The following is a 15,275-nucleotide window of genomic DNA, read 5'->3' on the forward strand; positions in this document are numbered from 1 at the left end:
GCTTACTAATGCCTGACTTTAATATCGGAGTAAGTAAAGGTCAGCAGTTGGCTAAAGGCAACAACATTGCAACTTATGTACAGACTATCATTTTGGGAGCTGCAAAAATGTCGGAACAGCAGTAGGGGTCTTGGAAAATGACCTAAAGAACATAATAAACCAGGTGTGAGTGAAGCTGGATTTCTTTTTATAATTTAAACTAAAATGTACATTGCAAAGCAGCTCAACTGTCTGCTTATCAAAGCAAAGACCTGTGTGTGTTAAAGTACACACGCTGCTGCTTCTGGAGTATGTGAACTTCCCCTTGGGATTAATAAAGTATCTATCTATCTATCTATCTATCTATCTATCTATCTATCTATCTATCTATCTATCTATCTATCTATCTATCTATCTATCTATCTATCTAAAATATAAATAGGCCACACTGTACTTCAGAGAAGCACAGCAGTACACCCGGTGGTCTCTCAACACTGCCTCTGCCACCAAGGTGTCACACACCATGTCTACATGTGTGGGATTAGATACGGAAATGGATATGAAAGGCTCTATATTAGATAGATAGACAGATAGATAAGTAAGGCAGTAAATAATAGCTAAATGTGAAATGCACTATATGATTGGTAGATAGAAAAGACTCCATATAACAAAGAGAGATAAACTGATATGAAAGACATTATACAATATTGTCAGATAGGTACATAAGAAAGGCTCATTATAAAATGTCAGATAGATTGATAGATAAATACGAAAGATACCATGTAATAAAGATTTATAAGAAGATAGCTACAGTATAAAAGATGCTATTAAATGCATTTAGACAGCCACATAGAAATCAAAGGCACTATGTGATAGAGAGAAGTGTGGACTCCCTGGGGCACCTCAGAGCCCCGAACAGCAGACACAACTCCGTGAAACATCATTTCAGTTAAAATAAAAAGATGTTTAACATGCAATAATTACCTTACAAGGTTAAATCAGTCCAGCACAATAACACGCACAACTGGTCACCTTCTGCCTCCTTCCACCACTCCTCCATGAGTGTTGTCCAATTCCTCCCGGCTCTGGCACTATGATGGAGATGAGTTGAAATCTTTTATGCCGGACCTGGGAGTACTTCTAGGGTCAAAGTATTACACATCAGAAGCTCTTCCGGGAAAGGCAAAAGTCCCCCAAAATAGGGATAGTGTTCCTCTACAGCCCCCTGGTGACACCCAAGTACCACAACAGGGCTGCCTCGAAGGACTACAGCTCCCCAAATGCTCTCTGGGGTTAGAATTTGGAGTTCTATCAGAGGGATGCTGTCACCCTGTGTACAGGGGAGTGAATAAATGACCATGGGAAGTAGCCTCCCTCTGTCCTTCCATTATGTACTAGCAACCAACCTGGCTGGGATGTCTGCCCATCCATCCTGCTGTTATTACTACCCAGTCGGGCAGAGAATTAATCTCGATCCACATCAAGATGCCATTCCATTGACACCGACACCAGCCTTTTCAGCAGCTCCGTGTATGACTGTATATGTATGTGTACTTTTCTACTTTTATTTTTCTATTTTTATTTATTGATCACTCCTACCACTTTATTTTATGTGGATTCCTTCCCTGGACACACTTACTTTTACAACGTGGGCATGGATTTTAACACGCCGAGACTCGCCTATTCAAGTACTCAACTTCGGGCGCTGAGAACAAATGCCAGTGCCGGTGTGGTTCCATATTTACCCTACGAGGTAAGAAGGCGGTATCGTGGCAGCAGAGCCGGCACTAAGCTAAAAAAGAAGCGGCTTGCGAGAAAGTGGCGTTTCAAGCCTTCGGTGCCTTCTGTGATTCTGGGGAATGTAAACTCAATCTCAAATAAGATCGACGAACTGGCTGCGCTGGTGAAAAATGTAAGGACCTACAGAGAATGCAGTTTGTTGTGTTTCTGCGAAACGTGGCTAAATAACACCATCCCAGATGCCAACGTGGAGCTATCCGGGTTTAGCACAGTTAGAGCGGACAGAGATGCAAGTACCTGTGGGAAGCACAAAGGAGGAGGACTCGCTCTCTATGTTAATACACGGTGGTGTCACTCTGGACATGTTAACGTCAAAATCTCCACTTGCTGCAGGGATATCGAACTGTTGGCCGTAAGTTTACGTCCCTACTATTTGCCCAGAGAGTTTGGACACGTCATTGTTGTCATCGTGTACATTCCTCCTCGGGCAGACGTGGAGTCAGCGAGTGACATCATCCATTCCGCTGTTGCTAAGTTACAAACGCAGCACCCCGAGGCACTTGTGCTAATCGCTGGAGACTTTAACCATGTGACGCTGGACAAAACATTGCCTGCATTCTCCCAGTATGTGGACTGTAACACCCGGGGAAATAAGACTATTGATTTACTGTATGCAAACGTTAAAGACGCATACAGTGCCACCCCGCTGCCTGCGCTTGGGAAAGGAGATCATAACCTGGTTCAGCTTCAGCCTCACTATAAACCAAAAGTTAGAGTCCTACCTACAACCACACGATCATTCAGGAAGTGGACCCTGGAGGCTGAGAATACTCTGAGAGAACTTTTTGGAACTACAGACTGGGATATCCTGCAGGGATCTCATAATGAGAACATTGAGGAAGTTGTTGACTGCACTACTGACTACATCAACTTCTGTATGGACATTGTAGTTCCAGTAAGAACAGTACGCTGCTATGCTAACAACAAGCCATGGATTACAAGTGACATCAAGGGCCTTTTGAATCAGAAGAAAAGGGCTTTTAAAGACGGTGATCAGCATGAGCTCAAGCGCGTGCAGAAGGAACTCCGAGTCCAACTCAGGGCGGCGAAGTAGCAGTACAGGAGAAAGCTGGAGCAGAAGTTGCAGAATAACAGCATGAAGGAAGTGTGGGATGGGATGAAGATCATCACTGGCTGCAGCTCGAAGCGGGGTACCACCATTGAGAGAGACGTGAAGAGAGCAAACCAAATGAACAACTTTTTTAACAGGTTTGACCACCCTAACCCACTCTCACCTCGGAGTACTGCACCCTCCACACATCCTTCTGCTGATACCAGCATAGGAAAAACATCCCCACCCATAATAACAACAGCGCAAGTGAGCAGAGAGCTGAGGAGACTTCGTGCCAGCAAAGCAGCGGGTCCAGATGGAGTATCGCCACGACTGCTGAAGGTCTGTGCATCGGAGCTGGGGGGTCCTCTACAGCGCATCTTCAACCTGAGCCTGGAACAGGGGAGAGTCCCGAGGCTTTGGAAAACATCTTGTATCACCCCAGTCCCAAAGGTATCACGTCCTAGTGAGCTGAATGACTTTCGGCCTGTTGCTCTGACATCACATGTGATGAAGACCATGGAGAGGCTGCTGCTTCACCACCTTAGGCCACAGGTTCAACACGCCCTTGACCCTCTGCAGTTTGCATATCAGGAGAAGGTGGGAGCGGAAGATGCCATCATCTATATGCTACACCGATCCCTCTCTCACTTGGACAGAGGCAGTGGTGCTGTAAGAATTATGTTTCTAGACTTCTCTAGCGCCTTCAACACAATCCAACCTCTGCTCCTTAGGGACAAGCTGACAGAGATGGGATTAGATTCATACCTAGTGGCATGGATCGTGGACTATCTTAAAGACAGACCTCAGTATGTGCGTCTTGGGAACTGCACGTCTGACATTGTGGTCAGCAACACAGGTGCGCCACAAGGGACTGTACTTTCTCCGGTCCTGTTCAGCCTATATACATCGGACTTCCAATACAACTCAGAGTCCTGCCATGTGCAAAAGTTCGCTGATGACACTGCTATCGTGGGCTGTATCAGGAATGGGCTGGAGGAGGAGTATAGGGACCTAATCAATGACTTTGTTAAATGGTCCGACTCAAACCACCTACACCTGAACACCAGCAAAACCAAGGAGCTGGTGGTGGATTTTAGGAGGCCCAGACCCCTCATAGACCCAGTGATCATCAAAGGTGACTGTGTGCAGATGGTGCAGACCTATAAATATCTGGGAGTGCAGCTGGATGATAAATTAGACTGGACTGCAATACTGATGCGCTGTGCAAGAAAGGACAAAGCCGGTTATACTTCCTTAGAAGGCTGGCTTCCTTCAACATCTGCAATAAGATGCTGCAGATGTTCTATCAAACAGTTGTGGCGAGCGCCCTCTTCTACGCAGTGGTGTGCTGGGGAGGCAGCATTAAGAGGAAAGACGCCTCACGCCTGGACAAACTGGTGAGGAAGGCAGGCTCTATTGTTGGCATGGAGCTGGACAGTTTAACATCTGTGCAGAGCGAAGGGCGCTCAGCAGGCTCCTATCAATTATGGAGAATCCACTGCATCCATTAAATAATGTCATCTCCAGACAGAAGAGCAGCTTTAGCGACAGACTGCTGTCACTGTCCTGCTCCACAGACAGATTGAGGAGATCGTTCCTCCCCCAAACTATGCGACTCTTTAATTCCACCAGGGGGGGTAAACGTTAATATTTAACATTATACATAGTTATTGTCTGTTTTTTTCACCTGTATTATTATCATTCTTTAATTTAATATTATTTATTGTATCAGTATGCTGCTGCTGAAGAATGTGAATTTCCCATTGGGATTAATAAAGTATCTATCTATCTATCTATCTATCTGATAGATAGCTAGACTGAAAAGACCTTATATAATAACATATGTAGATAGATTGATATGAAAGACCATCCATTTATTTTTTTGCTTCTAAGTCTGGGTCATGGAGGTAGTAGTCTTAGTAAAAATGCCCAGAGGTCTCTTCTTCCAGACACCTCTTCTAACTCCTCCAGGGGGATACTGAGGTATTCCCATGCTAGCATGTCCTTTATCTTTCCTGGGGTCTTCTCATGGTTTTTGGATGTGCCAAAAACACCAGGATGCCCAGGAGGCATCCTAATATTTGCCTGGACAATTTCAACTGGCACACCACAGCATAGAAAATGACAGTGTTGTATGTAGAACATGTAAAAGATGATACCACCGACACTAACGGAGCACAGTCTCCTGTGGACCCCCATGTACTTGTTGCAGTGCACCACCTCCACGTTCATTCCCGCAGTGGTGACCGGACATAGCAGCTCTTTGGTGCAGTGAATTTCAATAAGCAGTTCCTTGGTTTTGCTGATGCTGAGTTGTAGACAATTCTCAAAAGTTCACCACCTGGCTCCTCTCCTTTGTCAAAACACTTCATTGGTGCAAAAGATGATCAGTTATAGCCTGGAGTTACATTAAGTGGTATCCCTTTCGGTTCTCATAATTCTTTTGGGGCAGTGATGGGGATATGTGAGCCATCAGTTGAACTGCCACGTCTCCTTTGAAAGCCACCCACAATTTCATGGAGTCGCCTTCCCTCATGGAAGACTAATATATGTCTAGTGCAGAGCTGATTGAAGTGCACAGTACAGTTTGAAATCACACTGGCTTACTGATGGTTTGTTTATTCGTTTAGCACTACTGCACCATGCATTTTGACCGGTGAACATTTTCCTTTCAGCTAGTCTTACAGAACCAGACGTATAATACATACGTCTGGAGACAACCATGAGTGGATTGTGCTTAAATGTGGGTGGGAACAATTAAAGGGTTCGCTGAGTGTCACATTTTTAAACCAATTCAATGCCTCATAAATACGGGGTTCAGACTAGGGATGGAAATTTTAAACAACAAAGAGCTACGGTGCCCTTATTAACATCGTCTGACCAATAGCAAACGCCCAGAGGAGGAGTGGTTTAGTTGATTGGGGTCTTGGTTTAGGTGTCAATGTCAATTCATTTACAGTATGTAGCACATTTAAAGCAACATAGGAATGCTGTGGCCAAAGTGCTTTACAATAATAGAATAAAAGAAAAACATACAATTAACATGAATAACATACATAGAAATAAAATAAATGAACATAAATAAAATAAATAATAAATAGAAGTAATGTTACATAATCACAATGAGGAAACCATCAGTATTACTGAAGGTCACGGATTGCAAGTGAATAAAAATGAGTTTGTAATCTTGTTTTAAACAGTTCAATTGTAGACGACTCCTTTATGTGATCAGGTAAAGAGTTCCACAAGCGAGGAGCAGCAGCTGCAAAACCCCTGTATGTCCCCGTTAGTTTTACACTTGGTACGAGGGACAACAAGAGACAACTGACCAGAAGATCTAAGCACTCTAGATGGCTGGTGTAAAACACACAGATCAGATAAATAGGCAGGAGCAAGCCCATGTAAAGATTTAAAAACTAGCAACAAGATTTTAAAATTAATTCGAAAAACTGACAGGCAGCCAATGTAAAGAAGCTAATATTAGAGAAACAGAATCAGATTTTCTTGACCCAACCAGAAAGCAAGCGGCAGCATTCTGGACCAACTGTAACCTGCGTATCAGGGATTTGTTAATCCCAGACTACAGCGAGTTGCAGAAATCAAGGCGAGAAAAGATAAAAGCATGAGTAGCTTTCTCAAGATCCCTAGAAGATAAAAAAAAGGCTTGATCTTACCTAAAAGATGAAGGTCTGTCCTCAATGGGCAGCTTCTCAGAGGTACGGAGGAAAAAAAAGGTGCCAATGTTAGTGCTGGTGCCCCCTCTTGTCCTGGTGGGTTATTGCACACCTTGTTTAAACCTGGAAGGTGATCCTCAGGCGCCCATGCATGGCACTAGATATATTTATATATAGATTGTGATATTTGCCCGGACACCACCATTCGGAGACCACATCTTTATCCAAATCTGTCTTTATTTTTTCCACACAACAACACAACTCAGTCCCACACAACTCACACAGTGCTTCTAGCCCCAGTCTTCCTTCTCCTGGGCCTTCTCTCTCCTTGTCCGTGAACCACCTGTCCTCTCTCTCCAGGAGCTTCATCCTGCTCCTGCTCCCGACTCCAGCTCATTGATTGGAGGGAGGCAGCCCCTCTTATCCTCACCTGGATGAGCTCCAGCTGCTCTACCTGACGTCACGTCCTGGTGTGGCGGAAGCATCAGGAGAGCACCCGGAAGCACTCCGGGTAACCCTGGAAGGATCATCCTCCATGGGTGTGGCGGAAGTAAATAAGTCCCGGGCTCCATGAGGCTCGGGGTGCCCCCTGGCGGTGGATACGGGCCTCCACAGACTTGAGCCTTCCTGCTCCCCTTCCGTGGCCCTCCTCTGCTCCAGGGCGGTTGCCCCCTCATGGCCCGGAGGATTAATACGCCACGACCCAGTCCTTCCCGGCGTCCCAGCTGGGTCTGACCCCCAGCCATGTACGACAATATATATATATAATATAGATGCTGCAGCTATATTCTGGTATGGCCTGGTTTAGTATTTCTAATTAGACAGTAATGTTAACTTCAGTTATTTGTTCAGGTGTGCAGTTGGATGTTGTGTGGCCTCATCTGTACTTCTGGTGGAGTGGTGTCAGTGTCATGAGGTACGTTAATGGTTTTAGGTGTATTGACTACAGAAATTGGTATCTCCTGTGCCTCTTTGTTTTGTCAACTCATACAGCAGCAGTTTAGTAAACTCGATTTAGTTCAAGTGCACATTTTATAGTTTAACCTTTCAGAAACACAAGCTGCTAGTTCTCTGAAACTCACATTGACTCCAAGTGTAATGACTTCAAACACTGAGGTTGTGGGTTCAAATCTGGCTACTGACACTGTGTGACCCTGAGCGAGTCACTAGATTTGCCTGTGCCCCATTTAGATAAACAAAACAAACGTAACCAGTCGTATCATTAATGTTGTAAGTGGCCTGCCATAAACGGATCAGCCATATATGTACATGTGCATCAGAGGCAACATACTGCATTGTATAATTGTGTTTTGATGGCACTTTGATACCCTTGCCCCTCATTGCCTGGCCGGATGTTGCATTGTCTTTAGGTGCACAATTCCCATTTTGCCACTGGTGTTTTAGCATATCCTTCATCCATCTGTTGTATGAACCCAATAAATGAGTTATAGGTTTTTGGGGTCTGTGAGTTAATTTCACTTATGACACCCAACGTGTTCCTCCTGCACAAGCAAATATAGCATATTACATCCATCATCCATTGTATGATTCCATTTATCCTTCCATTTACTAAACCTGTTTAGTCCTATTTTAAGGTTACTTATTTACCCAAAGCATTATTTGTATCTAGAGTGACATGTTGGCATAGAGGTTAAAATGGCTGCCTCACATCTCCAAGGATTTGGGTTCATCTTCCTGACCGGTCATTATGAGTGAAGTCTGCATGTTCTCTCTAGTACTCCAAGTTTTCCTTCCATTTCCCAAAAAGTTGCACAAGTGAGGTTAGCTGGTGCTTCTGTATAGGCCCTGGTTGGTGTAAGTAAGCCCAGGGGACTTGCGCCCCATCCATTCTTGTTTCCTGCCTTGTACGTTATGCTTTGGGGGCAGGCTTTGGCTGCCACAGCCTTGAATTACATTTCCATTTACCGTATATACTCGAATATACGTCGAGTTTTTCAGCACCCAAAATGTGCTGAAAAATGTCACCCTCGGCTTATATTCGAGTCAGGTCCTGCTGCCCCTCAGTATACGAACAAGCCAGTTTCCCTTTCGGTTTGTGCTTCCGATGATTTCCGCACGTGTTCAGTCTCTCCCTGTGCATTTTCTGTGCAGCGAGCGAGAGAGAGAGACACACACACACACACACACACACACAATCGAGAGAGAGAGATAGAGACACACACACACACACACGAGATATCATATTGTTTTTGTTGACCCTCTTCTCCACTTACAGAGCTAGTTTACTGTTTTTCTTTGAAATAAATACTCAAAAACATTTAACCTACTGATGCCTCAATTAATGTATGGTAATTTTATTGGTATTTATTTTGATTATTGAAACTTACCAGTAGCTGCTGCATTTCCCACCCTAGGCTTATACTTGAGTCAATAAGTTTTTCCAGTTTTTGTAGGTAAAATGAGGTACCTCGGCTTATATTCGGGTCGGCTTATACTCGAGTATATACGGTATCTGCTTATTAGATGCTATCATCTATAGCAACTAAGAAAAGAGGCCAACATAATCGAGTAAACATCAGTCTGGGGGATTGGTTAGGAACAAGTGTGGCAGGACAAGGGTACATAATCGGTCACCACAAGTTAAGAGCTTAGAACAAAAATGCAAATGAGTAACAAAAACCTAACAGCTAAGTTAAACAGACAGTCATCAAACAAAAGAGTCTTCCAATGCTTCTTAAACACGTTGAAGAAGTCAGAATTTTGAATGGTGTGGGCAGTTTGATCCAGCAGCTTGGGAGTATGCGTGAAAAGAGTCTGGACTGAGATTTGATACCATGCTGAGGTGGCATCACCAGATGCTGTTCATCAGCAGACCTGAGTGGGCGAGGAGGAGCACAAGTGTCTCCATATACAGTGTATAGGTGGTGGTAAATTGACTACTCTGACAGGTGTCAAGGTTTTGAACGTAATACGTGCCGTTCCAGAGAGCCAATGTAGTGATCTGAAAGCATTAGGACATTAGGCCGGGCTGGAGAGTGGATGGACAGATTATTTAGATTTGAGTACTGAAACCCAGGCAGTCACTTACACCTGCCAAGGAACAACAGCACCCCATGAACTTCTTAAGAGAGGCTATAGTGAGGTTTCTTTGGTCAAACTGTTTTAAAATTAGAGCCACTTGATATGTGATTTCTAAAACAAACACATTAAAAATGTATTACACTGCAGATATTGAAAACAAAGCTGAAATGTTAGCTGACTTGCCTCTTGGGTAATAATCTTGGCTTTTAATGAAGTTGTCATCCAGTAGGGAGTAAAACTCGCTCACAGCAGGTCAGGATAAGAAGCAAGCAGCTTATGGCAATGAATGGCTTGATGAGAATTCCTTTGTTCTGTCCAGATGTGAAGAATTAAGAGGCACAAAAAAAGAGAGCCCACGTCTTGGCTGCATTAAACAGATCACATTTCAGGAGTTGTATACTGAACTCATCTGTTGTGTGAGACTTAAACTGCTTTTGAAGGAGAGAATATTCCAAATCCACACATACACATACAGTACCTGGGCCATGATCTGAACTGGGGTCGCTGGAGGGGCTGTTCAATGGGCCACTTTATATGTCTATTGATGCAACATATTAAGATGTTGGCTCCGTACAGAAGTGAAAACAGTACGACTCAACGAAAAGTTTATGAATGGGTAGAAAGGCTTAAAGCGGGAAGAACCAGTGAAGCTCAGTCTGGTCAACCATTAACATCGTGCACACAAGTCGACATTGATATGGCAAATGCCTTCATGAGAGAAGACCAATGAATTACCGTTGCCTGGTGTTGCTACACATTTGGATGTCAGCTATGTTGCACATGCCATAGTGTGTGATAACTTGGTGTAATGTAAAGTTTTAGCAAAGTGGGTACCCTAAAAGCTTACTAAAGATAGACAGATAGATAGATCCATCCATCCATTTTCCAACCCGCTGAATCCGAACACAGGGTCACGGGGGTCTGCTGGAGCCAATCCCAGCCAACACAGGGCACAAGGCAGGAAACAATCCTGGGCAGGGTGCCAACCCACCGCAGCAGATAGATAGATAGATAACTTTATTAATCCCAAGGGGAAACTCACAAATCTGCACAATCTGCACAAGCCAACATCCTTTCGTGATTTTCTGCAGGTTATACTCTCTCTGCCCAAAGAAATCTCACAATTTTCCAAATTGGTGCAATTCTGCACCTATCTGTCTATAGTTATTTATGTTATTAATTATCAATGTTAAGAGCTGGCCTCCATCTTGTTACTATACATTTTTAAATGGGTTTTTAAATTGAAGATCTGCTGCCGTCATCATAAACTGAAATGTTGGCTTGTCTTGTTCAGATAAGCTGCAAACTTGAGAGTTGTCACAGGGTGAGTGTCGAGGATCTGAAGGCTGTCTTGCATGTGCAACATCTCAGAATGTAAGCGACTCTGAGAACGTAAAGTGGTGTATCTTAAATATTCCTGTACTCAGCAGATAGCACTGTGATCACTACTGTCTAAGGAATTCTTATTGGAGGAGAAGTTGGTCCAAGGATGAAAAAGGCAAACATCTGGAGGGAGAATAAAAGTAAGGTGGAAGGGCTTCAGAACCCGCTTCCACATAATGAGAAATGATCAGTCAGTTTTAAATAATTTGAATGAAGAGTCGCATCTCATGGTGAGCCACAGTGAGTTCAGGTACTGTGGCATTTTTAAGTAAGGTGGATGACCAGCCTTAACTCCTTATTTCAGATGCTTGTCAATGCTGGATGAGCTTCATCTGATACGATCAGACGGAGTGGAAAAGGCAGGAGGGGGTCTGGAAAGTTTTGTGAAAGAGCAATGGGTGGAAAAAAATACTTGGAGAAACATCCACATAAACACAGAGAGAAGATCTGAACCCTGTTTCCTGGTGCTATCCAGGACCACAGTCCAGACTGCATAAACACAAAAGTCAATAAAGCATGAAAGTTTTGTTGGTGTGTTTAATGGAAAATGTAGGTATTATTAACTCAACAATATGCTGAGCAGATGTCTTTGTTTTGGCCAATGGTGCCCACGTCTGTTGGCATAATTGCTATTCTGCATATTTACTGCAAAGACGATATAAAATTCCCACGGTAGTGTGATTAAAGTAAATAGTCACGTTAAATGGTTATACATATTTACTCGAATGCACTCAAGAAGCAAAAATGGATCCCTAAGATGAGCTTTGTGCTTTTCAGCCACCTGCTGGAACAAGTTAGCTCCCAATAACAAGCCAAAAAAAAAACAAATACAAAGTGAAGGCCGTCACCAGCAAATCATACGAGAACTTTGTTAGTTTTTAAAAGAAACTCTTGGATGTCTTTGAAACTTGGAGTGATGGAGAAATTGAAACAAGTTTGCAGTATTTGTAATTATTGTTTGTTTACTTTATCAAAAAAAATCTGAGGTCATAATTTTGTTTGTTAAATATTTTTGTAACAGTGAGTCGTATTCAAAAATAACTGTTATAATAGAATGTAATTACATGTACTAGTAGAGTATATAAAATACATGGTTTTTAATTGGGTTTTGCACTCTCATAGATGAGTGGTGGTGGAATTAGCTCCCGTAGGCCGACAGCAGGTTCCAGCACCACTGATTTGAAAGTTGCATTTCTGTAATGTTATTACTAGTATTTGTGGTGGATAGTTTAGGGCTCATTGTAGTTTGTTTGTTAGACATAACATTTTTTAAAGAAGTGCCACAGATGACATCTGTATCGATGTCTTAAGCTAAAATGACTGGCTACAAGGGGCCGTGATGAGCTAGCGGGTCACTGTGGCCCTTTGCCAATCAATTACGGTGTCAGAGAAATATTGAAGCATTATAAGTGTCAGATAAAGCAGTTGTGATGTTGTTTTAGTGGAAACTGAGTGCATGTGTAGTCACTGTATGCTTACTTTGCAATGTTTCACTGTAAAAAGTAACTAACACCATTGTTCACTTTATTTATCTAATCTATTTTAACTTAATCATGTTTGTTGATATTACGTGCTTTTACTAGTTACATTAACATCATTCTTTTAGATGTCACATTAGCACAATTAAACTATGTTCAAACAAAACCATTACATTATTTTCTTTTAGTAGACGTGTAATCCATCTCGTGGATGTCCATTTTCATTTTAAACAGTTGAATTAAATAGATTTAACTTAAAATAAACATGTTTTATATACTTCCTGTATTTACATAAAAATCTGCTCCATGTGTTGTGTTGTGTTGTGGTGCAAGGCACACCCAACACCTTTGTACATTTTGAAAGAAAATGAAAGACTTTTAGGAAATTGATTTTTTTCCAAATATCGTGGGCTTTGTGTGATCAGGAAGCTGGAAAATGTATTGCTCACGCCACATCAGAAAAACATCTTTTTTGTTTTCCCCCATACAACAGAATTATTAAGGCTAATTTTAAAACATTTTTGCACAGTGGTAGCGCTGCTGCCTTTCAGTTAGGAGACCTGGGTTCACTTCCTGGTTCCTCCCTACGTGGAGTTTGCATGTTCTCCGTGTGTCTGCGCGGGTTTCCTCCCACAGTCCAAAGACATGCTGGTTAGGTGCATTGGCAATCCTAAATTGTCCCTAGTGTGTGTGTGCCCTGTGATGGGCTGGTGCCCTGCCTGGGGTTTGTTTCTTTGCCTTGCGCCCTGTGCTGGCTGGGCTTGGCTCCAGCAGACCCCTGTGACCCTGTAGTTATGATATAGCGGGTTGGATAATGGATGGATGGATGGATGAATTTTAAACAAAAAATGCAATCACCCAAAATAAATTAAAATAATTTCTCATATTCTTAAATATTTGTGTTGACATAGTATAAATAGCCTTTTTAATACTAATTACACTCTAATATGCCTGAATAAATTATTTTTAGAAAAATAAACACAGAAAAACTACATAGGATTTTTTTTTGAGTGTGTAATAACAAAAGTTGAATATGTTTTGAGCTACATGTTTGTTTTAAATTAGGTCAATGTAATTTAATTAAGTGGACATACAGTAGGTGTCGTAATTTTATTCAGTACATCCAAGAAGGTATTTCTTTTTGTGAGGAGCTTGTTTCCACTTCATTTCATTTCTAGATAATGTTAAGAATTGTTTTGTTTTCTTTCCTCGCATTATTTTATGTTTTCTGTTAAGTTACCTGTGCGGTGGGCTGGCGCCCTCCCCAGGGTTTGTTTCCTGCCTTGCACCCTGTGTTGCCTGGGATTGGCTCCAGCAGACCCCCGTGACCCTGTGTTAGGATATAGCGGGTTGTATACTGGATGGATGGATGGATAGATAGATGTTAACTTACCTAGTATGACTTCGAACAGCTAGAGAAGTGAGGTGGTTTGAGTGAGGTTCACTGAAGCGGCAGCCACACATGAGACTCTGTGAATGTTTCAAGAAAGTTGTAGATCATTAGAAAATTGTGACAAGAGTGGGTTATTCAGCCCAACATACTTGTCCATCCTATTTATCTAGAATGTTCAAAATAACATCTTGTCGATCTTTGAAGGTCTTTAAAGTACTACTCTCCACCACACCACTTGGTACTTTTATTCCATGTGTCTGTGGTTCTTTGCATGAAGAAAACCTTTCTTACATTTGTACGAAATTTGTCTTTAACAAGTTTCCAACCATGCTCTTGTTTAACTTGGTTTAAAGTAACAGTCTGGATCCAATGTAAAACACTTCTTTCATGTCCCTTCTTATTCTCCATTTTCTTAAACTGTAAAGGTTCAGCTCCTTTAATCTTTTCTCATAACTCATACCGGGCAGTTCTGGAAACAGCCTGGTCACTCTTCGCTGGCCTTTCCTTTTTGTAATTTAGAGTTTGAAACTGCACATGGTACTGCAGGTGAAGCCTCACTAGTATAATCAGACATATATAAATGAAAGACCTGTGTGTGTCTCTGTGTGTGTGTGTCTGTGTGTGTGTGGGTGTGTGTATATATGTATGGAGAAGTCCGCTCTGCTCACACTCAACCATGGAAGTTGATGTGAATTCTACAGAAGATGCAGAAGCTTATACAAGTGTGACTTGCACTTGGTGAGATGGCACACGCACGCACTTTTACATTTTTTCGCCACTTGCATGCATCTCACTTCTCATTCAAGCCAAGCAGATAATCTCAGCTTTGTGGTACATGCACATTGTACATTCACACAACGAGCTACCTGCCTGAGTTGGGTTCCAGCCTGTCCTGCTCAATTTGTGCCACAGCTGCACTCAACTACACATCCATCTTGGACACGATATGACCTGTTCTGTGCCACCTAGCTGGTGCCTCCTCAAGTTCACCAACATGGTAAAACTGCTTTGGAGTCTTAGGGTTGTTTTTTGTCCCGATGACCACACGTAGCTAGTAAGACCTGTGTGTGTATGGAGTAGTCCGCTCTGCTCACAGTGAACCACATCCATGCACCTCACTTCTCACTATGAAAGACCCGTAAACAGCAAACACCGCCACACAACAACAAGGTTGTGCTAATGACTCAGATGAAGAGACACAACATCGAAACAAAGCAAAGGCCACGGCACAACAACTTATAAGTGAAACACCTCAGCAACGGAGGGCAAAGCTTGAAGTTTTCACTAAAAACATGGTCTGTCTGGAGATCATTTTTCTCAAGACAAAGATTAATTGGACTCGTATGCCAGCGATACATCTAAGATGTGGTATCGCCAGTGCTTTCTTATTAAAGCCAGTTAGGCAGCAAGCACAGGTGGGACCATGACCTCTGCACTGGGTAATTCTTAAGAGTTAGCTGACGTCTCTCCGA

General features: G+C 42.6%; 1 protein-coding gene across 5 annotated transcripts in view; it reads left to right on the plus strand.

The window, feature by feature from the left end:
• pleca (plectin a) overlaps nt 1-15,275 on the plus strand; it is an 828,744-nt gene that overhangs the window by 431,550 nt on the left and 381,919 nt on the right. The gene's annotated exons all lie outside the window — the stretch shown is intronic.

This window comes from Erpetoichthys calabaricus, chromosome 13 (assembly GCF_900747795.2).
Source record: "Erpetoichthys calabaricus chromosome 13, fErpCal1.3, whole genome shotgun sequence".
NCBI lineage: Eukaryota > Metazoa > Chordata > Cladistia > Polypteriformes > Polypteridae > Erpetoichthys > Erpetoichthys calabaricus.